A 12558-nucleotide genomic window follows, 5' to 3' on the forward strand; every position below is an offset into this window, starting at 1 on the left:
AACAATCGTTCCTCTCATATTCCCGTCCTCTTGTGACACCCTCTATATTTAATAACGAGTCTCCCAAACAATCTCTATTTATTTCTTTCAGTAGAAACTCGAAAGTGGATACCAAGGCACGAATCATTTCTTCTCCTGCAAACCATAGACTGTTCGATCGTGGAAGATTGAGGCTCTCTCTGCTGCACTTGGGGAAGAACTGTGTATAAATAATAGATCAGGATGAAACTCGTAACTTAACTGCTGCTGTTGTCCGTGTTAGGTCAAGGTTCATGATGATGTGAGGATACAACAGTTTTCATTTCCAGTAATTGGACCTTAGGCGATAATAATGTTACAGTATTCAGGAGCTCTGTATGCCGTTGATGTGGTAATTCCAGTTTAGTTCACACTTCAGTGCTGACAGCACAAACTGGGCGGAGGGATACAAGCTATTTGAGGTGCAATATTTTCGGTCCTCTTAACAATAATAATAATGATTTTCCCATGGCGCAACAGACCAAAAGCACCATGGCCAACCGAGCGACCGTTGCTCAATCTTGAAGCCTTCAGGTAACAAGGTATCGTGTGATCGATACGTCGAATACTATAAGTCGTTATTCTTGGCTTTATAGATTGGGGCCGCTACCTCACCGTCAGATAACTTCTTAATAGACAATCACCGCTTTAAACGCCATCCAAGCACTGCCAGCAAGAAAACCTGGTCAGAAGAGGGAAAGGAAAACCACAGCAAGAAGATGAAGAGGTTTTTGGAGAACAACAAGGCAACGGCACCAGCTAAATAAGTTCAAGCGCTACTTAGTTGCGCATAACGAAGAAAGAAGAAATACATATACTTGAACAATACCTGAAAAGAGAGAAATTGAATCGAAAGGGAAATAAAACGAAAGGAAGAAATCAAACTAGTGCTGGCAGGAAAGCACAGGTAGCAAATTGTGTACAAGATAAGTGAAATAATGGGAGAAGAAAAATTACATTGATGTTTTTATTCATGGTCTCTCTGATTTTACTGTGAGTGTTTTTGAAGAGGAAGGTCTCTCACTTGATTCAAATATGAACCCTTAACATCTGTTGATGTGGAGAGAAATTTCTCCGTGTTTGGTAACGTGCTGTCTTAAAACTGACGCTCTTTTACATCTGTAGATGACTGCTGTGACATACTGCAAAGCCAACTGGGGTGAGGTTTCCCAGTTCCACTCGTGTGCTTAGGCCAAATATGGTTCCAGTTATACACTAATTTCAGTTTCTTTATCGAGGAAGTGCATAGCGGCTTCTGTGAATCCATTATAGGTGGAAAATAATATGTCATTATAAATTATGCAAGCACTTTTTTTAACAAACACGGAATTGCTTTATAAAATTATGTTAATCTAAACATGTATAATGTCTGAAAGAAGAAATATTTTTGCACTAAGTTATATGTCGCATACAACCCGAATTTTACATTTGAAACATTATATTCATTTACGAAATATGTTTTTAAAACCAAAATTATGAATGAATTTGGATGGAATTTTTACGTACCGGTAGTCTTTGCGTGTTTTTTGGTCCCCTTTTTGACAATTTTATGTCTTTTTACAGTTCAGTTATAGGCAATTTGTAGGTATTTACTCAGGAGAGAAATATTATACTGTAGGTTTGTAATGCGAGTACAGACTCATGTGCATATGTCATGGGAAATATCATTATACCATTAAATTCATTTTAAATGTAACTTTTAATTAATGATTTAATCTTGACTGATTGCTACACGAGTTTAATATGACGTTAATTTGTGATAATGGATTCAGGCGATACATTAATTTCGATCGCTGTTGTACCTTTAAATTTCCTGTAGAGTGCAGGTCGGTGGGGAGGGAAGGGTGTTATTGAGTGCCCCATACATCATAATGGCGATGTAATTGAAATGTCATTCTGTGATCGTGTTAAGGGTTAACACACACAATTTGTTATTTCCTTATCCTACCTCAACAGTCTAGTAGATGATGACAGGTATTTACTTTCACGGGTCGATAAATATGTAGTAACAGGTAAAATTGCAACGGGACTGGCTTCTTGGCTTAATGGTCTGCGTAGTGGTTAAGAGGGCCCTGGGTTCTGTTCCCTAATGGGTCTATGCATGGCCAGTTATTCTAGCTTGAGGTCTGGGAGTTCGTGTTCTTCTCTCGTGTTTATCCCTTTATGTGCACAGAACAACAACCTACACGAAATCATTCACAGTTACCGCAGCCCGACAAGGGAATCTCTTACCCAGTGGACGTCAGAAGCAAGTACAGCACCTCAGTTTTTAAACATGCCTGTGTCGAAATACTAGGTATACATGCATGAATCATCAAGCTTAAAATACCTCCTCCTACTTTCTCTTCATCATTATTTCCCTCTTCCTTACACAGATTATTTTCTTCTTTTTCTTTTTAGTAATCCTTTTTTTCGCCTGTGTATTGAAGGCGATATCTCGGTATCTTCTTTAAATTTATATATATTGGAAACTTTATTTTAAGTAGCATATCTACTACTTATTATTAATATATTTTAATGTACTCGACGTAAAATATGATAGATAATATGATTTGTTGTTATGTAAATGTCACTACGTTTGATTATTTTTATTAACACTGTTACTGTCACCATTGTTAACATTATCTTCATATTATTGTCATAACTAGTTATTATAAACAGTGTCCTAGGTTAAAAAAGACTGGTTAAGTGTAAGGATGGGAGTACATGCCGAACTTTGTCTGAATAACTGAAACGTATTATTATTATTATTACTATTATTTTTACATCGTTATGCTCTACTTAGGAGTTCGACTGAACCAGCTTAGCTGATGTGTTGGCCTTTTTCCCCTCCAAAAATCTCTTCATCGTCTTGCTGAGCTTCTTCCTTCGTTCTTCTGTCCAAGTTACAGTGGCTCTGGCGTTGTGTTTGTCTTCAAACTGGTCGATTTTGTTTCTGAATTTACATCTGCCCTGTACACAGTCTTCCAATATGTTGATTTCCTGTAGATCTATTTCAATTTCAGGAAGCCAGCTGTTCTTGGTTATAGATGAAAGGGCAAGGTTGGGAATTCGTTTAGTTAGTCTGTCACTGTTCATTCTGATAAAGTTACCTTCAAATTTCTATCAACTTTTCTGAAAAGTGTGAGATACGTTTTGAGAAATACAGTATTTTCTGGGATGATTTTTTTCCACCATATTCCCTCTATTCAAACTGGGCCAATTTGTTCCTTAAAAGTTTCCTTTCCTGTTTCCCCATATCTATGGTTAGAGACCCGATACTAATGATTAAGGTTTCTGAAGCATATAACGCTTAAGATTTGAGTACTGTATTATAGTTTTTAAGTCTTGCTTTGCGAGATACGTATTTTTTATTGAACCTGTGCCAAATTATCATGTAAGCTTCCTATAATAATAATAATAATAATTATTATTATTATTATTATTATTACTTTTTACATCGTTATGCCCTACTCAGGAGCACGGTTGAACTTGCTTAGCTTATGTGTTGGGCTTCTTTTCCTCCCAAAATCTCTTCATCCTCTCGCTGCGCTTCTTCCTTCGTTCTTCTGTCCAAGTTATAGTAGCTCTGGTGTTGGGTTTGTCTTCAAAGTGGTGATTGTCGATTTTGGTTCTGAATTTACATCTGTCCTGTACAATGTCTTCTGAGATGTTTATTTCCTGGAGATCTGTTTCAATTACACGAAGCCAGCTGTTCATGGTTTTAGACGAAAGGGCCAGGTTGAGAATTCTTTTAGTTAGCCTGTTAGTGTTCATTCTGATAATGTGTCCATAAAATTTTGATCGTCTTTTCCGAAAAGTGTGAGAATTTTTTTCAGAATGACAATATATCTCCTGGGGTGATTTCTTTCTCCATATTCCATCTATACACACTGGGCCAAAACATTTTCGTAAAATTTTCCTTTCTTGTTTCTCAATGTCTTTGGTTAAACATCCGGGAGATAGTGAGTCGGCAGAACTGAAGATTATTTTCCGTGGTTTCCCACTTTAACACCAGGCAAATGCAAGCTCACAGTTACTTGACCCGAACCGCTTTGAGCGGTATAAAATAGGTGAGATGCTACCCTTCCCCGCCCTATTAGTCTTGCTTACAGGGAAAGTTAGGGGATGCCTAGTCGAGGCGGTAAAGGCGTGCTCGGCTCCAACCCCCCCCCCCCCGACGAAGTGGGTTTGATTCCCAGTCAGGAAGTAGAAAAATTACGAAACTAGATTTCCACTTCCGGAGGTGCACATGGCATTGAGGTTCATTTACCCTACACCAGAAATAAGTACCAAATTAATTCCTGAGGGCAAAGGCGGCCAGGTGTAGAGCTAACCACGCTACCCCATCAAATGCCGAGGTTACAGATAGTGAAATACTCTACCTTACATCCTGCATGGGCCTTCATTGCCTGTACGGAGCTGACTTTGCTTTTTTTTTACAGGAAATTTTACACTAAATTTTGGTTCTAAAATTGCTCCAATGACGGCATTCATTCTAAAGCAAACGACCGGGATCTAGATTGGATCTAGAATGGACACTACTCGTCCTTATTTTGACAATCACTTTGTTGGAGTTTTTACGTCACGCTGACACTGATAGGTTAGGTGTGTCGATGGAACGGGAAGGGGTTAGTGCTGGGATGAGAGTCGTCGTAGCATTAAGTAACGGAAATGAAAAAACAAGATAAGGAACACCTTCAGGGTTACAGAACGCACACTTTGAACCGACTATTCCGTGGGGCCAAGCTTTGAAGATGCAAATCGCACATATTGTGGTACGATATTATTAAAGTGGATATGTTTTGAGATGGGATTCTATCTGAAATCCCCGAAACAATTGTAACCATGCTAAACACTGTTCATCACGTATGTAGTATACTAGGCCAGCAGCGCCATCTATACGTTGCTAAAATAACGCAAGTTTCGTGATAACGTCTACCAGTTACTACCTATCATACTTGGTGGTGATTTGAACATCGATCTGAAGTTGGTAGAAGATCAAGACTTTTTCGCCTTCATGGGTGATACGTTCACCTTCGAATTAAATAAACCACTCAACAACCTAACAGTACGGTTCCTACATTTCCTATCACCATCCATTACTGGGTATAACAAATGAACCCAAAGCTATGTCTGGACATTAATGTCGAAATTCAAGCTCTTTAGGCTTTTTCAATCATGAAATTACCAGCGTTTCGCCCCAGAGTAGCAGTGGGCTCATCAGTTGGAATGCTATTTCTTTCCAAGACGCTGGCGGCTAGTGCGCCGTTGACACACCACTGCAAGGACAATTCAGTGACGGTGTACTAGGGGAAGAATGTGCCTCCACTTGTCCGCCTTTGGCCTTTACATCAAAAATATTTAAAATGTTTATAACATTTCCAGAAACCTTATTTTTGAAATGTCAGAATTATTTTTACTTCATTCCATAAATATTGAATTTCTTGTAGCCAAAGAAAATTGAGTTTGTACACTAGTATTCTAACACAGACAGTCGTACATTTGCTCCGCTAAAAGCATAGAATTTGGGTATGAACTCGTTCTCTCGTATTTTAAGCTAAAAAATATATCTATGATTCTATAACTTTTACCGTGTAGCGGGGACATTTTTGGTTGACTATTTCTCTCTTATTTTATTTGAGATATTTCATTATTATGGAACAACTCACACGACATCTGGATTTGTTTTAATACTTCATTGTGTTTATTTCCTCCTAATGTAAAATTAAACATTTTCCTAATGCGGTAGTTAGTTTCAAGAGACGATACTGATTCTATTATTCGTAGGAATGTGCCATTCTTAACTCGTTACTCTAATATTAATGTTATAACCAGGTGATCTATGCTGTTTCTAAATTATCTGAATAATGCACATTTCTATTCTCAGTGTGTTGGCAAAAATAATTATATTAATTAATGATTAGTGTATATTAATTGAAACAAGATTATTCTAACTCATGATAGGAATTAAACAAATAAAACACCTTAATGTGTGACTACTTTTCTTTTGCTGTTTCAACGATTCCAAACCAAGCAAAGGAATCACCATGAAGGGCCAGAATTGACAAAGACAGATAGGACCAAACGTAAACAGACACGGTCAGGTTTTCCATGCTCCGTTATAGTATACAGTACTGCTTCACAGGAACGTTTGGTGGCTTGCAGATATAGACGGGCGTCAGACTACACTCATTTAATTTAATCTATGATATACAGTACATACATACATGATCATGCAACACTAATGTCAGTATATCAACAAGCAGCTGCATTGTACGCTCATCACATAACGTTCTTATCACTTCAAAATAATGAAGGTGTGTTTAAAAGCATATTGACGATTTGCTCTTGTAATAACCATTCCACCCTAAATTTCCTGTACATATACTCCACGGAAACCTTCATGTAAGCAGTGTCCAGGCATGACACTTAGCGATGTCTACAGATACGACCTTCTGAATAAAAAGTCTTAGTTTTGTACACATGTGAGCCAACCCTGATTAATCAAGTAAAATATATTGCGTGCTAGTGGACTTTCAAAATCCTGTAAGAGTGTGGCCATGTTATTCAACGTATTATTTCTTTCTCTGCCAATTTTAATTCGCCCTACTTGGGCCACGAATGTCGCAGATCTTGGTTTACCTAGTTTTACGGGCAGACGTCCTTCCTGAAGCTAACCATCGTGTGTTGAACAGTTGGTAGTATGTTGTGTTGTTTCTGCACGAAGAAGTGTGAATTAAAGCAACCCCGTCTCCGAGCAAGAGGAAATAAACAGATATGACTAAAATCCACACTCTGTCGGGGGTAGGACTCTCTTATCTGATACCACGCGGGCCATTCAGTATAGGGATCAGACGTGGTTTGAATAAGTCAACCAGAATATTACTAACCCCTAAGGCATCGCATAGCCATTTAAAGAAGTTCCTACTCCGAGGCCGGATGAGATTTTAACTATGCACGATTGAAATACATTGAGTCACTTAAAACGTGACTACAAGTCTAAGAGTATCCCGATATTCATGAAACATGGAATTCTTTACGACAAAACTAAGTACATGGAGATAGTTACATAACTGTTCTATATTACGTTAGTAATTTAGTTACGTGTGATAGAGTTCGACGCACTCCTCCAGACAGAGACACATTCCTAGCAGTAGTAAAACGACGTCTTCAATTTTCTGTGCTTTGAATACATGATACAACTTTCCTGAGGTTTAGATTTCTCAGTTTTGAGTACTAATTTCTTGATATAATGTCTTCCCTGCAACCTTAGAACTGTATTATCTGACGCGCGCCAGCATTGAATATTTCTTTCCCCTCCCGAGCAATCGTATTTTGATTTCTTATTTTTGCCTGTGGGAAAGAATGAAGCAGAGTCTTAGAAAACAAAAGATTATTCCTCAGGCTAGCTGTCCAAAAAAATGTATCCTTGCACAAACAACTATGCGTTAACGAACTAGAATTCTTATTTTACAACAATGATAAACCCCAACATTTGTCCTTCGAATCAAAAACATTTGCATTTCGATAATTCCAAAACTCTGTACGCTACAACCATAAATGTGAAACCATGTATGGGTCTATTCCACTTATAGAGGTCGGCGCTGATGAGTTAAAGACATTCTTCGGAGCATGATATATCGCTTTGGTAGGCGGATGATGTAAGGGGCGAACATTTTATATGTAGCAATCATCGGTTTTTTTCAGTTTCCCTTAAAACTCAAAAATGTTGCTGCAATTTAATGATCCAACCAGCATTCGTGCTGATTACATATCATACAGACAGACAGACAGACTAATCTAATACTTTCTCACCGGCTTAGAGCCTCGATGCTACCTGTAGATTCGTGAGGTATATGAGATGCTCAATCGCTATTTAACAGCTAGACTCTACGCAGAACGGGTTCAGAAGGTAAATAATGAAAAAAGTGAACCATAAACAGCGGACAAGAGAGAGGGAGGAAGAGAGTGAGAGAGAGAGAGAGAGAGAGAGAGAGAGAGAGAGAGAGAGAGAATGCTATGTTGAAACATAAGCCACGTCACAAACAAAGCCACATAGATCTGAATTACTGTTATATTGGGAGTACAATTAATAGAATCATTCAAAAACCACACTCTGTAACCTGCTCTGGCTTGGTTTCAATATGTACTCTCTCACTCTCTGTGTGTGTGTGTGTATGTGTCACATATCGTAAAACCTGGCTGGGGGTTCGCTAATTATTCTAGATATATGCATGCATCAGCCTCCAACTGTTAATGGGCCGCATATATCACAGTATTATTTGCGGCCATCGACTGTGTTAAACTATTTTTAAAAGTGTGTTTTCGTTCTAAAATGGACCATGGCCTTTCATTAACTCCTCCCAAAATAGTTTGGTTTTCTCCCGTTCACGTTTCATGCCGAACCATTTAGAGATTCTCTCCTTAGGCGTTCCACGATAGAGTTCTTGGGTTCGTAAAATTGTAGGGAAGGCAAGAAGATTTGAAGCGAATATGGAGCACTAAATTTCTGATAAATATTTCAGAACATACTGTGTAAATAAAAATATTCAACTTACAACTAAAAAAACTAAGCACACGGCACTACAGCCCTGAAGGGCCTTTGTCTAAGAAGTGACCGCTTCTTAACCTGAAGGCCTGTAGATTACGAGGTGTCTTGTGGTTAGCACGACGAATTCTCTCGGCCGTTATTCTTGGATTTCTAGACCGGGCTCGCTACCTCAACGTCAGATAGCTCCCCAATTCTAATCACATAGGCACTCAACTTACAAACACTTGGTAATTTCAAGACGCAGTCGCTATGCTATGGAAGGTACTTTGAAAAGCTGCTTCTAGCTCGTCAATCGAAGTGTCCTTGTTGTATTTAAATGTCCTTATGCTGCATTTCTTTCTGTGCTTAATCCATCAGTGGGAAAAGGAAGAAATCACTGCAACATATCAGAGAATTATGGAGGGTATGGAATAGTTGTCAGCTTGCATTTATCAAGCAATCCGTGAACTGACAAAAAGAGTATGTTCCATTTTCCAGATACCTGAAAAAATGACCTCACACTGTTTCCCCTCCTTTGCACTATGGAGAAATGAAGGATTCGCGATGGCATATGACGAAAATATGGGGAATATAGATTGCTTGTCAACTTGTCTTTATTTATTTATTTATTTATTTATTTATTTATTTATTTATTTATTTATTTATTTATTTATTTATTTATTTACATGCTCAGTGACTTTACAGACAGTCTGGAATGGTACAAGTATAACATTCAACCATATTAAACAAAGACATGAAATAAAATCTGAACGTATAACATTAAACAAACAAACCAAACCCCATGGCACTACAGCCCTTGAAGGGCCTTGGCCTACCAAGCGACCGCTGCTCAGCCCGGAGGCCTGCAGATTACGAGGTGTCGTGTGGTCAGCACGACGAATCCTCTCGGTCGTTATTCTTGGCTTTCTAGACCGGGGCCGCTATCTCACCGTCAGATAGCTCCTCAATTCTAATCACGTAGGCTGAGTGGACCTCGAACCAGCCCTCAGGTCCAGGTAAAAATCCCTGACCTGGCCGGGAATCGAACCCGGGGCCTCCGGGTGAGAGGCAGGCACGCTACCCCTACACCACGGGGCCGGCTATAACATTAAACATTAACTGATAAATTACTCCAATGAATTTAAAGACTACGGAAACACACATACAGCAATGAAACATCAGTTATTAACATTAGTGGCGATGCCTGGTCGATGCAACCATAGTTCGCTGACTTCAGGTTCACGTTTCGTTAAATTGAAATAACAAATAATGTAGTTCAACCTATTCAATACAAATAAATAAGAAATGTATCGTTACATCTCTATTTTATTATAAGCGGAATCGGCACCGCTTTCGACCCCAATCTGGGTCATCATCAGCCGAATAAAATACACAAACAATGCATAGGAAAATAAGAAATTAAAGAATGAGTCTTTCACAAAAACAGTTGAAGGGGTAAAATAAGATAATGGGGATTGGCACTGTACGATTTTGAATCGTAAAATATAAAAGGTGCCTTTGCTGGCAAGACCTAGTGTTTACAGTGCACTATATCTTCTGGTACAGGCTAGAGCAATTTTGTTACTTTCATTGATCTGTCTCTGTCTTATCCTTGGCTTTGACAATATGAAAGTGACTGAGGTATGAGCGATGCTAGTAATGCCATTCCTTATGCAGCCAGTCCCTGCAATGAATGGTGTGAAAATGTTGCTCATAGGGTCTATTGGTGCATGCATTTCAGTGGGCTTGGCAGACTGATATGTAATAGCAACTTCTGGTTCGGTGAGGAAAGCAACGAGAAACTAACTCACTCCTCATTTCCCTAGTACGCCTCTTCAGTGATGCCTAGGCCATCTATGACAGCTGATGGCAGAGCTGTTGAGGATCCAACCAGCCTTCGGACTGATGCCTAAACATACATACAAATCTAAAAGAAGTGGAGGGTCAGTCACTTATATGAAGTAAGGCGCGATCTTCACAACACGCGCAAAGTTCGGCACTGTGTTTCAAATTGTTTACGAGAAGAGGTGAACAGTTAAGTGAGCCAGCATGCATATGTTATCAGGCGCGAAGTCACAACATAATTTTTATCTTTAAATTCACGTTCCGTCTCATGGTAGGTGGTATATCTAAGATTCAGCATCAGATCATGAAGATACTTCGTTTTTTTGTCTTGCTCGCTCTTCCTTTCCCAGTACGTTTCCCTGAATAATACTGATCTCGAAACTATTATGTTTCAGGGAGTGGCCGTTCTTTTCCTCATCTATCGCCTTCCTTTCGATCTCCTTTCCATCCAGCTAATCTTCAACATTAGTCTCCAGATCCACATTTGCCGTTTCCTCTCGTGTTTAGTTAATGTTAAACATTAGCGGAAATGTAGAAAAAAGAAACAAACAGAAGTGTAGTCAAACCTTGAAGTAACGCACTCTCGTGTGGAATAGTAGTTACTTTCCATAAATGCCGAGATATAATATTTAAATCCATGTGTCAATAGAATAAACTCTACGAGTAAGAGTGTGACATAACTGTTTTTCAAGTAAAGACTAATGCCTAGAAATTATATATGATATGATTTATTCAGTGAATATATTTGAAGTGCCCGCTTATTTAATGGTATGATAGATATAATTATAGAAATACTGAAATTACAGGCATGTTCGGCAATGGTATACGCTGTATGACAAAGTACAGTGTGGTTTGTATCTATACTAGACTTAACTAAAGTTGGCGCCTGACAGGTAAGGTTGGAGGGAGGAGCATTGCACGTATCATTTCACGATGTTGCCACACTCCAGCATTCCTGTCTACATCCTGTTACCCCTGGCTTCGGGCTCACTTGTTCCCTCTTTCGTTCTGACCGCTGTGATCTGTTGTAGACTACCTGGCCAGGCGGTGTCGTCCCATTTGAGAACACTCTCATACAAACAATCAGGTTCTTATCAGTGACAGTGACAGGTTTGGCAACTCCCAGCAAGACGAGCTGCCCTGAAGTTTTATCTCCATGGCAACCGCAGTCGCCCCACCCTCGTTTCCATGGCAACCACACAGCCACTACCTTTATCCCGCCTCGGCAGGCAGTAAACCGACCTCCCTCTAAGAAATGTCACACACCAACTCTTATTATTAGCAGTATAGGTAAGTGAACTACCTAGGTGTACTTGACCTGAGAAGCCGTTTACAGTTGACAGATCTATATCTATACCAAATGCTATAACATACACTTCCACTGTACTTCCCTATACACGTTCCCTGCCACCCAGCACGCAATCGGCATACTTATCATGTGTCCCGTCCGCGCATAACCTTTTAACAATGCTCTATCTTCCACCGTCTCCCTACTCCTGGTAACTCACTACCCGGTAACGATATATTTACACACTTCACATCCTTCTAATACAAAATTAAAAGATTTCTTTGAAGTCCTCTCCAGGTTTTCATTTTCTACCGTCCTTCCAAACCCATGATCCGTCTTTTTGCCTACTCTGTAACCGAACATTGTCAGTTATCGTTGCTATTGTTGTTACATTGTCATTGTTATAAATTTACTGTTGATTGTTGTTTATAGGGAAAGTCAGTGCAATTTGGACCACCTAAATTTAAACGTCCATAACTCTATCGACCGTAATGAAAATTTCTCAAATTTTATACACGATAATTAGTACAATGCATAAAATGATTTGGTGATAATAAATGTTAATATTTCCTTTAGGATTTGTTTAAAAGTAACATTAATTGTAAATTTTGTTACCGTGTTACTTGGATCAGGTGATCATGAAATTTGGACTGGCAAATATAAACACTTGTAAGACTTTTAATGAATTTATTGTGAAATCCTAAGCAATAAAATACGTCACTATGCATTGTGGTCGTCACTTGTGGCATGTAGGACGATAATAAAACTGAGGAAGTTTTCACGAGCCCACGTTTTACAATTATTGCGAATTAATCCGAGCGTCATCATATTACTTCTCGCATAAAATGCAAACGGTTTTTGTTATGTTGTTACCTCTGTAGAGAGCAGTTTCTTC

The sequence above is a fragment of the Anabrus simplex genome, chromosome 14, assembly GCF_040414725.1.
Source record: "Anabrus simplex isolate iqAnaSimp1 chromosome 14, ASM4041472v1, whole genome shotgun sequence".
Classification (NCBI taxonomy): domain Eukaryota; kingdom Metazoa; phylum Arthropoda; class Insecta; order Orthoptera; family Tettigoniidae; genus Anabrus; species Anabrus simplex.